Source organism: Lissotriton helveticus, chromosome 5_1 (assembly GCF_964261635.1).
Source record: "Lissotriton helveticus chromosome 5_1, aLisHel1.1, whole genome shotgun sequence".
Lineage (NCBI taxonomy): Eukaryota > Metazoa > Chordata > Amphibia > Caudata > Salamandridae > Lissotriton > Lissotriton helveticus.
The window spans coordinates 1,765,453,687-1,765,467,910 of record NC_136065.1 but is presented as its reverse complement, the minus strand read 5'-3'; positions in this window follow the sequence as shown (position 1 = coordinate 1,765,467,910).

The following is a 14,224-nucleotide window of genomic DNA, read 5'->3' as shown; positions in this document are numbered from 1 at the left end:
ACTATTTAAAAAACCTCACTCTACCGCTCTATTGCCCTCACTCTAGCACCCTCACTCTACCGCTCTACCGCCCTCACTCTACCACTCTACCACCCTCACTCTACCGCTCTACTGCCCTCACTCTACCGCTCTACCGCCCTCACTCTACCACTCTACCGCCCTCACTCTATCACTCTACCGCCCTTACTCTACCACTTTACTGCCCTCACTCTACCACTCTTGCCCTCACTCTACCACCCTCACTCTCCCGCTCTACTGCCCTCGCTCTACCACCCTCACTCTATCACTTTACCACTCTACCACTCTACCACCCTCACTCTACCGCCCTCAATCTACCACTCTACTGCCCTCACTCTACCGCCCTCCCTCTACCACTCTACCGCCCTCACTCTACCACTCTACCACCCCCAATCTACCACCCTCACTCTACCGCCCTCACCCTACCACTCTACTGCCTTCATTCTACTGTATTAGAGTATGCACTAGAAGCCCACCCACTCCCCACCCATATTTGTCATTGGCTTGTGTCATTGTCCTACGTAAATCCTGGCTTCTGATTTGTAAATGGGCTTGTTAGTCCCTCCTTGGTAGCACCATGTCTGCATTTGTTACCACTCATAACAAAAGGACCTTTTACTTTGCTTGTTACATGGTCTGCATTATAAGTGGGTGAGCCCTTAGGGACACCGCGCTCAGTTTACATTTTATTTTTTAAACTTTGATGTTGAGCGCAGTGCCAGCTTTAGGGACACCGTTCTGGCACCCGCTTCAGGAACACACCTTGCTCTGTTTATTTATTTATTTTTCTTAAACTTTAATACTAAGCGCGGTGGCCGGTTTGGGGACACCGTGCTCAGTTTCATTTTTAAAAAAAACTTTAATAATGAGCACTGGCCTTGCTTCAGGGACATCGCGCTCTGTTTCTTTTTGAAAATGTATTGTTAACTTTAATAGTGAACACGGCACCCGTTTTACAGACACCGCACTCTGCAATACATAGGTATTGCTTTTGCTAAACTTTTAACTATTAATATTGTAAATGACAATGCCTTTTAATATTATAAAAGGCATTGCCATTTACAAATGCTTGTTTGTTTTAGTTTACATTTGGCCCATCTACTTACTTACTATGGCACCTAAAAAGATTTAGAGTGTATCTTAACAACTACTTATTCAGTGCGACTGGCGGTATCTGCCTGTAAGAGTGTGTCCGCCCCCTGGTCAGCGGTCTAGGAGCATATTAGCAAGAACCTTGTTAAAATTATTGCTGTTTTAGCGGCAGGAAACTGCCGCTAAAACGGCGATAATGGTCTTGCTAATATGCTGTATAGAATTCCAATAAAAACCCAGGTTAGATGTGCAGGACATCTAACCTGGGCTTCTATTGAAATTCTGTAACACATATTAGCAAGACCATTATCGCCGTTTTAGCGGCAGTGTCCTGCCGCTAAAACGGCGATAATTTTACAGAGTTTCTTGCTAATATGCCCCCTAGTTTTTAGCTTTCCAGTCTCCCTCCCGCCCCATAAAAGACTGTGATGCCTCCGCCGCACAGCTGGCAAACGCAGCGGGCACACCGACGTCTGCGCCCATCACCAACTCGGAGGCGGCCGGTGCCAGCTGCGCTGCCGGCAAGCCGATTTTCAGGTTTCATAGATGCTATACTAAACTTTCGCTCTTAGAAATAGGAAGGAAAGCGAGCGGATACTCCCCCCTACCTTCATCCGCATTTGTGCGGCGAACACTAAAGGGGTGCTCACATTGCTGCTGGGAGGGCTTTGTCAAGGAAATGGGGAAGCTTTCAAAGATGCAGGTAGGGTGTAACCTGGGCCAGTCATGCTCCCCATTCTCAGGACAATGCGCAACTTCGTGCCCTGCTTTTCAATACACGGTCTCTGAAAAAACACGCCCTTAACATTAACAACTTACTCGTGGACAAATCCCCAGACTCTTTATTTTTAACAGAGACTTGGTTGTGCGAGGCCTCAACCCTACTGTAGCCTCTGCTATCCTGACGAACTATCAGATCACCAGGAAAGACCATCAGGCAGGCGTAAGGAGAGGTATCGCTATTATTTTTAAGAACCATTTCTCTTGCTCAATAGTCCCTTCGGTCAAAGTAGAAGGAGCAAATTGTGTCGGCTTCCATTTGGGGGTGTCTCCACATCAATCTCTCGTGGCCATTCTAATATACAGACCCCTGGGCCCTGCCGGGAGGCTTTTAGCCTCAATCGGTGACGCTGTCTCACCTTTTGTCATGAAACACAAACATTGTGTGGTATAAGGCGACTTTAACATGCAGATGGATACACCGGAAGACGTAGACTTGATTAGACTACTAGAGTTGTTGTTAGAACTGGCGCCTTATTTACACTCCCCCACTCATGAAGAGGGCCATACTTTAGATCAGATCTTCTCCACGGTCAAATTAGGAATGAGCCAACCACTTCCCCTTGTGTGGTCTGACCACTTCCTCCTGGGTTTTTTAATTAAGAAGGAATCAAGCCCTCGCCAGGCCTCTGGGAAGCCCAAAAGTAGCAACTTTAGACCTTTTTACTTAATTACTCCCAAGGCACTAAGTAATGCCATCAATAAGCATCCGATCTCTCTTAATGGGGATTTAGAGGCGGATGCTGAGGGCCTGGCAACTGGCTCCAGCTTCAGGCAGGGGAACTTGCCCACCCTGTCTCTCGTCTTGGGAAGACTGCCGGGCCTCTGCCCATTGGTTTACAATTGCCCTTAAAGAAAGCAAAAGTTCTTGTAAACACCTAGAAAGGACCTAACATAAGGATGTTGACCCCAATGACAAAACGATTTATAAACTGGCATTGGAGGCATACCATATGCAAGTTATCGAGGCAAAACAATCTTTTCTCTCCGCCAAAATTGAACTTGCAATGAACAAAAATAAGGACATTTTTAAAATAGTCAGCGATTTTTCCTCCCCTTCAGTGGCAGCCAAGCCATTAATTCCTAATGAGGCATGGACTGTCCGCATGGCCGCTTACTTTCATGATAAGATTAAAAGTATCCAGGAGTCCTTTCTGACAACACCTCTGATGCTCAGTGATAGTGGTGCGTCTGTCTCCTCACCAACACAAGTTAAAGAACCCTCCTTCAAAAAGTTTCCTAGGGTCTCCATGGAAAAATCGTTAGATATCATGAAAGGCCTCAAATCAGGCTCTCCCTCTGACCCATGCCCTGCCTCCATTCTGGCATCAATAGTGGAGATTATTAATCCAGTAGCCAACCAGATCCTCAATCTCTCTCTGAAGACGGGTCACGTCCCAGATAGGTCGAAAAGAGCTAAAATTGTACCTCTATAAAAAAAAAACCATTGGATCCAGAGTTAGCCTCTAACTACCGACCAATATTTCTGCTCCCTTTCTTTTCTAAAGCGCTGGAAAAATTGGTGAATCATGCCACCGCCACATTTGTTGAAAATAACACACTATTTCACCAGAGTCAGTCCGGATTCAGGGCAAATTTCAGCACGGAGCCGACGTTGCTGGAAGTATTGGAAGTCATAAAGGAGGTTGTGGATAGGGGCGGCAAGGCCATACTAATATTGCTTGATTTATCTGCAGCCTTTGATACACTCCCCCACGATCGACTCCTGCTGAGACTTCGGGTGTACGGTATTCAAATGGTTTGCCTCCTTCTTAAAGGACCGCCAGCAAACAGTATGGTCTCCACCTTTTGCTGCCCCCATCCCTCCTCTAGAGGTGGGTGTGCCGCAGGGTTCCATTTTGAGCCCCACCCTTTTTAACATGTACTCTGGCAGAGGAACATGGAGCAAAAATTGTATTGTATGTGGATAATATTAATAAGGGTAAAGGCCCAGGCAAAGAAAATACAAAGTCTCACAAAAGCATATAAAGGTGCACACCATATGGAGAAAAGGACTCAGAAGAATTTTATATGATAAATTGAAAAATTTTATTATATTGATAAAAACTTTTTGATGTAACCATATTCATTCAAAACACATGATTAAAATAAATCAATTAGAGAAACATTTCCTTTGTTTTTTAAAAAAAAAATTCATACACTGTTACTAAAATTAATGTACATAGATCATAAGATTATTGTCAAAAAATGATAATGCCCAGAATTTTGTGGAGGATGCTGATTCCTGTCGACGCGTTTCGACACACCCTTTCGTGTCTTCCTCAGGACAATATCAGCAATAGTTCTTAGATGAGATTAACACTGCCTTAAAGCAACAAGCCATAGGTCGTAAAATCATGGAGCTCATGAAGTGGTTGTATTTGCTTTAGGCGCTATCAGATGCGCTGTTTTGGAGGTTCATTAGATCTGTATGTTCTGTGTGGTTCTTGGTGATTATTTTTTAAAAATGAATCTTATTCAATAAAAGCTGCGCTCAATTGTGCATATATTGAGGTTGCAGCGAGCAGTAAAGAGCCGTCTACAGGTCCCGAGTCAAAGAAATGAGACAGGCACGGTCCTTTTCTTTTGTCCTCTTTAAACAGGACCGAAGCAGTGAGAAGAGGAAAGGCTTCCTTTCCGGCTGTTACGGTTCATTAGCGTTGTTTCAATATGGAGAGGTTATTTTCAAGGCCGTAATGACTCGCCTTTTTCGCGCCTGATATCACAGCAGAGTAAAGTAACCGGGACCTGATTCAATCTCTTTGATAGCGCCTAAAGCAAATACAACCACTTCATGAGCTCCATGACTTTACGACCTATGGCTTGTTGCTCTAAGGCAGTGTTAATCTCATCTAAGAACTATTGCTGATATTGTCCTGAGGAAGACACGAAAGGGTGTGTCGAAACGCGTCGACAGGAATCAGCATCCTCCACAAAATTCTGGGCATTATCATTTTTTGACAATAATCTTATGATCTATGTACATTAATTTTAGTAACAGTGTATGAAATTTTTTTTTTAAAACAAAGGAAATGTTTCTCTAATTGATTTATTTTAATCATGTGTTTTGAATGAATATGGTTACATCAAAAAGTTTTTATCAATATAATAAAAATTTTCAATTTATCATATAAAATTCTTCTGAGTCCTTTTCTCCATATGGTGTGCACCTTTATATGCTTTTGTCAGACTTTGTATTTTCTTTGCCTGGGCCTTTACCCTTATTAATATTTACTTTACCCTGACCCAGGAAACTTATCCCTTTCAGGGGGTCCTTGCTACCTCACAAGAATTGTATGTGGATAATACATAGTTGCTCTTCACCTGCAACAAAGATATGAATTTGAATGGAGAAATGATTAACAGCTGTCTAACAGAAGTGTTCTCCTGGCTCCAGTGTAACCAGCTTAAAGGCAATCCTGGGAAGTCGGACATCATCTTCTTCTGCTACTGCCCCAGCAACACCTGGTGCAGTTGATGGCCAGCTGACATGTCCCCCCTACATCTTCCGTAAAGACGGTGAAAAATCTGGGGGTGAAGCTGAATGAGAATCTCTCCATGCAGGCACAAATCCAGACAGTGGCTGGTACATGCTTTGGCGTGCTCAAGATGCTAAAGCAGTTTCTGCCTCTCCTGCCTATCACCCACAGAAAAACAGTGGTCCAAGCCTTGATAGTTTCCAGGTTCGATAATGTGAATGTACTTTACCTAGGGTTTTACTAGCAAGACTGCAGGAGGCCCAGAATGCAGCAGCCAGAGCAAAACTCATACTTGGCCCCAGAGTTCGTATGTCCACACAGTTAACATCCTTGCATTGGCTCCCAGTCCGCAAGAGGATCCAATTAAAGGCCATGGTTCTGGCTTTTAAGGCTCTCCATGGCATAGGTGCCGGATACATTGTAAAGAGAGTCCAGTTTTACCACCCTCACCGCACACTAAGGTCTGCAGCACTTCAGCTGGCACTAACCCCCAGATACCTCCGAGCACGGATTGCGAGATGCTCCTTCCAGGTGCAAGCGGCGCAATTGTGGAATAACTTTCCAGTGGAATTAAGGATGACGTAGGATCTTCTGGCATTCAGGAAATCACCGAAAACTTGATTGTTTCAGCTTTAATGCTCAGCCATGTGCTCAACATTGCACAGTGATTGCTGTCAGCACGCCCATCGACAGGACACTCAATTGAGTAGCTGCGTGCTTTACAAAATCCATTTAACATAACATAACATATGTCACCAGCCGCGCTCAATACCTTTGATAGTGCGGTTTTTTGTAGCGAAGCCCCTACACATCTGGTCGGCATGCCGCTGAACCAGCGGGTTACCAGCAACAGGTAATCTAACTCCACATACTCACAACATACTGTCAATAACTGCTGGGGTCATGTTTTGTAATTCTTTCAGTGATCAAAAGTTCTTTACTCTTGTCAATGGACCATTAGTTGGAATTAGTTGATGGTGAAATGACATAAGAATTCAATATACTTACACATTTGGAAATGATTACAAAGTCGGGATGTCTTTTAAAATTTTATCTCAGATTGAATTCATGTGAACTACTTACACAGTACAGAACAAACTCTGTCTCCCACAGGAAGGAAGATTCAAATAATCAATCAAGATACATTCATTTATACTTTGCAATGACACTGCATGAAAGGGAGAGGATAGAGAGAAAAGCACATAAGCGCATATACAGATGTAGATATATTTACCAAGTATGGTGTGGAAACCAACTCCCAGGCCTAGGAATTGGAAAGGGTCCCCCAGGAAAGATCTGGCGAACAAAGGTTTCAGGACAGGAATCAGGACATGACAGGTGACCTCTCTATCACCAACGCTTGCGTAGCACCCCTCTCTGACACTCTCTTCCTCCTTGAGATTCTTTTGCAATCTTCTAAATTAATTTGCTTAAAATAATTAGTTCAGCAATTCGATTCTTCTTCGATATCTCAGTCTGGGGCTTCTCTGTGCTCTCGGACTGCATCCCAGTCTCTAGCTTCTCTGGTCTCCAGTCTCTCTAACTGACTTAGAACTACCTCAATTTTACCTTTCTGTATGCTTGTACCACCCATTAATGTTTCAAATTTATGAAACTCCTAACTCTGATTGGACAGTCAAGGGGAGGTGATCATCACACCATGCTTAATTTTCCTTTCAATCCTTTGTTTGAAATCCCTGCCCTTAAGTTTTATACATCAGTATTTATTCCCACCCATATTCACAATTTAATTGTCACATATTAGAAGAAAAAAACAGTAGTTCTCATGCATTTCAGTGGACTGTCATTCCGGTTCCCAAGAATGTAGCAACTTGCAACCTTGGTCGATGTTCAATTTGATATTGCGTCTTTCAGTTTGAGTTCACTGTGCATGTTCGGTAAAACGAGAGGGAACAGACTGTAGTTCAAGGCTCAAGGCCCATAACAAGCACTAATGAAAGGGTCAAAAAGACAATTGTTTTTGCTTTTACATCACACGACGATCTCTAAGGTTGGCTGCCCAGCGACTGATGATAATTCCCAATTTCCGTCGAGCTAGGATGGGCGGTCAGTCCTTTTCGGTAAAAGCTGCCATTCTTTGGAATGCCCTACCGATAGCGCTGCGGCACACTCAGGATCTAAGATGTTTTTAAAAACTTCCTAAAACTCAGCTTTTTAAACAGGCCTACTAACTCATTCTTTCTCGCCATTTGTTTACTACTGCTTCGCGCCAGGATACTCAAGAGTAGTTGTGCGCGCTACAAATCCCAACATAACATAATTGTTAATATAAAAAATAAATGGTTTCACTGTCTACCACCTATCTCTACTCTAATCCAATTTACTTATTATTATTATTCCCGCATTAGCATTAGTACAATATCTGGGTTTAGTTTATCAGCATGCAGGTGGCAAGCATGTGAGTTTCAAGCAGCCATTTTGTTAGCTACTACACAAGTGCAGAAAGTTTCCCTCCAAGCATAGACACGTCATACTACGTAGAGGCAGTAGACGCATGGCACTAAGGAATTACAATTAGGGCCATTTTAGCATCACTCTTGAGTTACTGGTTAGTAAGACACACAGGCAAGCTTCAATCTTATACTTAAATGTCGTGTAAATGCATGTTATTTTCACAATACACGTTTTAATACAGGGTTAGTGGTTACTAGAGAGGATTGCATTCAAGCAAGCCTCTTTTTCACAAATTATTGCTCAATCACCGCTTATACCTCCTATTTGCACCATGAATACCGGCATATACATTCTCAGGATGCCGGCGAGCGAGTAGGTTCTCCACCACGTTTTCTGAGAATCAAATTAAGTTGGGTTCCTTCTTGCATTTGATTTAACTGTGGTGAGACAATACAGTGTGTGCAAACGTTGTTGCAGTGTGCAGTGTGCATGCTAGTTGCATGACTGGGACACTACATTTTCACAAATCTGCCTGCAATGAATACGGGTCTGTAAATGTTATTATATACAAACCTCTTTATGTTGTTTTATATTTTTCCATTAGTCTGACTGACCTAAAATCTCCAACTCACCCTTGTTTATTTACTTACTTTTACACATTAAAATCTCTACCTAATATAGGAATCACAACATATACACAAGTGAATAGCACTTAGATTAGGCCTACCTCTTATTGGTCCTGATGAATTGCCATTGACAGGTTGTGAGCAGATTTAGGCAAGAAATATGTTGACCTTTTTATGAATCTAGGATTTATGGATATCCTTGCAGGTTCTTTGTTACCTGTAACCTTGCCATGAATTCTCAGCACTAATAAATAATAATGCATTGCTAACCCACAGCCAGTTTTAATTTTTCTCACTCTTAATCTACCATTTACTACCATAATCCCCTCTCAAGCAAGGTGCAGGGCATTACTCAACTGCTTTCCTATAGGCAGTTCTGAGTAACTAAAACATCTCCGGCAAAGAGCCTCCTCTGTGGGACCCACTGGACATTGCAGAGCCCGTGCAGCGGGGAGCACGACCTGATGATGAAGCTTGCCACTTCGGTGGGGGAGGGCCTTCACCAACGTAATAAAAGGCAGGGCAGATCTAGGGTAGAATCGAGGAAGGAATTCTAGGAGGAGCTACAGGACTTCATGTCAATCATTAAATTATTCTACATATAATTTATTAGAGTTTTCTAATTGTACCAAAACTATTGTAACAAAACTATTGTGACACAACTTTTTCCATGGTAGCAAAACTATTGTAACAAAACGTGTTCCATGGTTGTTTGTTTTGTGGGAGAGGGTGTTGTCTGCACTGCATATAAAGTAGACCCAGGACCACAAGATTTGATATAATAGGTTCTTAAAATGTTTCCATCCACATACCATCCAAGGCCCATTTTCCTATGCTCTGCTGATCTTTTATTTCTTCTGGGATCTCATCTTCTACTCTATTTTATATGCTTGAATCTATCTTCTCTTATATTATGTAAATATGGATAGTAGTCAAATAAAGCTTCATAATGTTAATATGGGAAAAATGAGGATTGCAAAACATTCCAAATTTACGATAAATTGTACTCAGAAAGCATGTCTTGCACTATTTTAATTGACAATACAAGCATGTGCTTTCAATATTTTTTTACAAGTTTCTGCATACTAACATAGAAGCTTCAAGATGCTATGGGGCACATGCATCAAGGTATGCTTTTGCAATTCCTTAATTGTGAATATTAAGGAATCACAACTAAGGAATCGCAAAAGCCTATGCATGTAGAAATCGCTAAAAAAATAGCAATTTCTAAACACTTCTTTATTGCGACTCGCAAATTGAGAGTCAGAATTAGGGAATGTCTTCCCATTCATTCCTATGGGCTTAAAGGCCCATAGGAATGAATGGGAATTGAATTCCCAAAGGGTACAAGGGTTCCAAAAGGATACCCTGTTCCACCACTGAAATCTGCATATGAGTACATGTTGCACACACACATGCCCCAAGGCCATGTGTGTGTGTAAAATGGAACTTTGAAAAATGCACTTTAGTGCATTTTTTAAAGTTTTTGCAAATTACCATCAAGTACAAATTGATGGTAATTTGCTACTCCCTCGACTCCTTTACGCCGTCGCCATTTTTGCTTTAATAAATCTAGGATTTAAGCGAGGCTGGCCTGCTCCTTAATGCTAGGTCGTTGGCTCGTAACAATGTTGCCTTCAATGACTTTGTTTCCCAAAAAAGGCCCCCTTGGGTCTTTATTACTGAAACCTGGGGTTCTGAAACCTCCGGCCCTGACTTGGTAGAGGCAGTCCCCGAGGGCTATTCTTTGGCCACAATGGATAGGTCAGGACGAAAGGGAGGTGGCCTGGGTATTCTTTTTAGAGACACTTTTACCTGTAGTACTAAGCCTCTTTCTTTACCCGCTGATAAGTTTGAGGCTTTGTATTTCTCTATCAATTTCCTTCCCTCGGCCTCTTTCTCTGGTATTCTCTGTTATAGACCTCCTGGCCCTAGAACGACCTTCGCCCATGATATCCTTAAATTGATAGAGCCCTACGTGGATAAGCCCCACTTTAGCATTGTCGGCGATTTTAATTTTTATTTAGAAGCCTTAGAATCGAAGGATACGGCAGTACTTGTAGATGGCCTAGCGGCTTATGGTTTGGGTCAACTGGTCATTGGCCCTACACATTTGGCCGGCCATACGCTGCCCTCGGCCTCTTTCTCTGGTATTCTCTGTTATAGACCTCCTGGCCCTAGAACGACCTTCGCCCATGATATCCTTAAATTGATAGAGCCCTACGTGGATAAGCCCCACTTTAGCATTGTCGGCGATTTTATTTTTTATTTAGAAGCCTTAGAATCGAAGGATACGGCAGTACTTGTAGATGGCCTAGCGGCTTGTGGTTTGGGTCAACTGGTCATTGGCCCTACACATTTGGCCGGCCATACGCTGGATGGTATCTTTTCAAATGATTCAAGACTTTTGATGGGAACTCCCATTCCTTTGTCATGGTCTGACCATTTGGCAGTCCCTTTCCATCTTAATGTTAATTCCTCTTTTTCCAATAACCCCAAGAGCAGTGATTGGGAAATTAGAAGGAACTATAAGGCAATCAATGATGTTATGATGTCACCTTTTCTGAATGCCCTTAGTTGCCCGCTCCAGGGTGATCCCAATAGGGCTGCCTTTGACCTTTCAAATGCCCTAGTCTGTGCTATAGATTCTCTGGCGCCAGCAAAACGTTACCACTCAGCTCGCAAGAGCCCTTCGCAACCATGGTTCTCTGACCACTTAAGATCTTTGCGTCAGCAATGTAGGAAACAAGAGAGGTCTTGGACTGCTCATCCGGATCTACTGGGGAAAGCCCGGCATACATCTCTGCTCAGAGACTATAAGATGGTGATTTTAGAGGCAAAAAGGGTTTATTTCACCAACCTTACATCTTCTCTTAAATCCCCCAGAGATCTTTTTAACATCCTTGACTCTCTGTCAACACCTAGATCAGTTGATCCTACTATTGAAACCCAGGAACTGTGTAACAACATAGCAAGTTTCTTCCACTCTAAGATTGCCGATATTTATAGGGCTCTTGAAATCAATAACCAAGAACTTGATGCTAATGGGGTAGGCTCCCCCTCTTCAACTCCTTGTACTGTTGAGAAAGCTGATGTCCCGCCGAAACCGCAGCTCTTAGGTTTTCCCCTTCTATCTTTAGAAGACCTCAATCTTCTTCTCGATGCTACCAAGGCTTGCTCGCCTCTCGACCCATGCCCTTTAAAAACTCTGAAGTCCTGCAGAGGCTCGGTTCTCCCTCATTTATTAGAGGTTATGAACCTGGCAATTAGTGAAGGGATTTTTCCATCCTCCTGGAAGACTGCCGTTGTCAGACCTTTGCTAAAAAAGCCTTCCCTGGACCCTGGAATACTAAAATATTATCGTCCCATCTCTTTACTTCCGGCTCCAGCTAAGATCCTGGAGTCCCATATAAACCGTCATCTATCTGTTTTCATCGATAGTTCCAACCTATTAGACATCTCTCAGCATGGGTTTCGATCATCCCATAGCACTGAGTCGGCACTCACGGTTGTGATTAATACCATCCGAGCTGAGGTTGACAGGGGACACCCATCGCTGCTAGTGTTATTAGATCTCACAGCAGCGTTTGACACCTTGTCCCCGTCAATACTGATCTCGAGGCTCAGGGATATCGGAGTTGGGGGCTTGGCCCTCAGTTTACTCTCTTCCTTTCTCCATCATAGGGAGCAGAGAGTTAAAATGGGCAACTTCCTCTCCGATTCTCAAGAAGTGCAATGTGGGGTCCCTAAGGGCTCTTTATTGAGCCCTCTATTATTTAACATCTACGTCACCCCACTTGCCAAGGTTATAAGATCCTTTGGGCTGGATGTGCTATCGTACGCCGATGACACCCAGATCCTAGTATCTATCACCCAGCCGGCCAGTGAGATTGCCCCTAAGTTTAGAGCCTGTATGGAAGCAGTGGCAAACTGGATGGTTCGTAATTTTCTAAAACTAAACGGCTACAAGACCGAAATTATGGTATTAGGTGGTAGCCAGGATCTTTGGTCTAAGGAATGGTGGCCTCTGTCCCTGGGAGATTGTCCTTGCCCTACTTCTGTTGCTAGGAACCTGGGTGTCCAAATTGACCTAGCCTTATCTTTTGACTCTCAGGTAAACAGGACGTTGTCAACTTGTTGCGGCATCATCAGAATTCTTAAGAAGTTAGCCCCCTACTTATCCTTGGCAGCTCAGAAACAAGCTACAGCTGCCTTGGTTTTATCGAGGCTTGATTAATGCAATGCCCTATACGGTGGCATTAGCAAAGCCTCCATTTATCGTCTCCAAATGGTACAGAATGCTGCGGCCAGAATGGTTTTAACTCTCCCCAGGCGATCTTCTGCCACTATGGCAAGAAAGGACCTTCACTGGCTCTCTATTCCCTCTAGGATTACCTTTAAACTCCTGTGCTTAGCCCATGGTGCTTTTTACAGCACAGGCTCAGAAGGTATCGGGGCCCTTCTGTGCGTATATTGCCCCAGTAGAACCCTCCGGTCTTCCTCCAAGAATTTGCTTGTGGTCCCCAAGTTCACAAAGGCAAAGTGGGGAGGCAGAGCTTTTTCTGTTTTAGCCCCTAAACTTTGGAACTCTCTCCCTTTGTAACTCACTAACCAATCCTCTTTAGCGGTCTTCAAAAAACACCTGAAGACCTGGCTTTTCTCCCAGGCATATTAGAGACTACGCCTTGTGCTGGCTTCCTTGTTCATCTATCTGGTAATGTGGATCTTTTGTTTGTCTGTCTGGCGCCTTGATGCCCCTTGGGGCTAAGTTTTGCGCGGTATAAAAATGCTATTCATTCACATATTAGCAAAATCGCTACATTTTTTACTTTAATGCATTGCATCTGAGGAATCTCAATTTGCGATTTTTGTTAAATGCAATCGCAATATAAGTAATCGCAATTCAGAGATTGCTTAAATAGCGATTTTTGCATTTGGGATGATGCATCCCGATGCAAATATACTGGTTGCAAAGGGGCAGATACTGAGAATCTGCCCCTTTTGTAACCGGTTTTTCTTTTGATGCATGTGGCCCTATGTATATAATTCTATTTTAGTAAAGAATCAATAAAATCTTTTGAAATCAAAAAAAGGCAAGGTAGGTACATTGCCAGAAAAAAATTAGGGTATTATTTACAAGCCCCTTTCGCTGCCAGGTGTGGTTTTTTTTTTTGAGTGACCGGCGGCGCTGTGTACTGGCCCATATTTACAAGGCCATGCCAAGCCACCCTGCGTGGCTTTTCATGGCCTTGTAAATATGGCCCCTTTTCACACATCACTTTGCGTGAAAAGGGGGCACCATGAGTGTTGCTGTGGGTGTTGAGACACAACACCCATGGATACTGCTGCATTACCAGATTTACAACATTTTGTGAACCTGAGAATCTGTCAGAATCCTATGCCTCCACAGGAGAGGTGTAAGGAAGCGCAATGAGGAGAAATACTTTTATTTCTCCTTGTTTTTTCCTCTTTCTATGTGTGCTGCAGAATGGAACACCATCAATGATTGTTTTTGTGTGGGAAGGTGTAACTTCCTGTACAAAACCAATCATCCCCGCAACACAGGCACCCTTGCACCATTGTGCAAGGGTGTCTGTGCTGGCTCAAGGCAGCCAATTGTGCACCAGCACCAGGGAAAGCACAGAGTTGCGTCATATTGTTGGAAATAAGCGGCATCCCTGTGCTTTTAAAATTACACAGCTCTGTCCAGCAAAAAAGCTTGCATCTCTGTGCCATTTTGTTGTAAATGAGGCCCTAAGTTCATACCCACGCAGTTAAAGGGAAGAACCCAGCACCATATGATAAGCAATAACA